Here is a 1,677-nt window from a genome sequence, read left to right on the forward strand (position 1 = left end):
CACCGCCCGCGCGGCCGCATTTTGGACCAGCTGGAGCCTCCGGGTGCTCCTCAAGGGGAGCCCCATGTAGAGAGCATTACAGTAGTCCAGGCGGGAGGTGACAAGTGCGTGAGTGACCGTGCGTAGGGCGTCCCGGTCCAGAAAAGGCCGCAACTGGTGAATCAGGCGAACCTGATAAAACGCCCCCCTGGTCACGGCCTTAACTGTAGTATAATAAGGAATAAGAGAAAAAGAATACACCCTTAAAAGACCCAGCATGGTGTCCTGGTTAGACTGACATGGAGGAGGCCAGGTTAAAGTTTGCCTTCAGTCACAGAAGGTCACTAACTGGCTTCAGTTCAATCGTTCTTTCTGCCCTGCTTACCTGATGGGACCCCTGTGGAGAAAAATAGGAAGAGAGAGTGTATGTTTCTTACCATGAGTTCCTATGGGAAAAGAGGGTTATGAATCTAATTACAGGTAGTCCTTGTTTAGAGACAACAATTGGAGTGGGTCGTAAATGCAAGGATTGGTCATAAAGCTACTTTTTCATCACTGTCACAATTGAGGCAGTGGCTAAACCAGAACTACCAGTAATAAATAAGTAGCAATTTAGTGGATTTCGTAATACATCACAATGAAGCACTTCTAGATTCATATCTTTCTGCTCCCCCAAAATTGTGACTTGAACAAAGTGATGATTGAATGGGGTTGGAATTCAGCTAAGACCATTACAAGAACATTGAGGTTATAACTCAATAGTGGGCAAACTATCCACAGATTCTATATTTCTAGCCCATTTCCCTTGGGGTTTTGATCTGTAACACCTGAAAGGACACATTCTTAGTCCTGTGTATGTATCATTCCATTCTCTATGCCTGGCAGGCAGGCAAAGGAACAGGTGATTTCTCAGCTGTGAATTTCCTTTGTTGCCTGCTCGTCTGTAGAAGAGTAATTAGGATGTTCAGAAAGGATTTGGAAAGCAAGTTGAGATGCTCTGTTTGTTTATTTCACTTCCTTATGCATAAGCTGTAAAAAGCTTTGATTTGGAGTGATTTTTTAAAATGGATGGCTTTTCAATTCTTACGTTATTAAAACAATCCTAGAGATATACAGAAGAATGTGCATCCAAATCAAACAACCAACTCTTCTTTTAATAAGCCCCTCACACCAAGCTGGTTTGGTGTGGTGGTGAAGGTGCTGACCTAGAAACCAGGAGACTGTGAGTTCTAGATCTGCCTTAGGCATGAAAGCCAGCTGGGTGAGTTTGGGCCAGTCACTTTCTCTCAGCCCAACCCTCCTCAAAGGGAAAGCAGGAGGCAAGAATGTTAGCTGTGTTTGCCACTGTTGAAAGAAAAATCTTCATCAGGTCCAAGCTGGGAATAAACAAAATGGAGACTGCTTTAGAAAGAAGGTTGGAGTTTATTGAAGAGCAAAACCAGACAGAAGCGTAGCTCTGGGAAAGCTGACCACATGTAGCTGGGAATGGTGGGTTTTTATACCTTCTTGGGCTTTTGTGTTTGGAGTTCCTGTTCCTGTGGTATGAACTTTGATCTGAGGTTCAGCGTGCCTTTCTGGTATTCTAATGGTGGCGTGTTAATCCTATTATGCCCCAAAGGTCATATCCTGCTTCTCTGGGGCTGTGGCTGATGCCTTACTTCCTGTGTTGGATTTCTTGGGTGAGGGGTTATTGGTTCT

The sequence above is a fragment of the Protobothrops mucrosquamatus genome, unplaced genomic scaffold (genome assembly GCF_001527695.2).
Source record: "Protobothrops mucrosquamatus isolate PMUCROS unplaced genomic scaffold, P.Mucros_1.0 scaffold_162, whole genome shotgun sequence".
Classification (NCBI taxonomy): Eukaryota; Metazoa; Chordata; class Lepidosauria; order Squamata; family Viperidae; genus Protobothrops; species Protobothrops mucrosquamatus.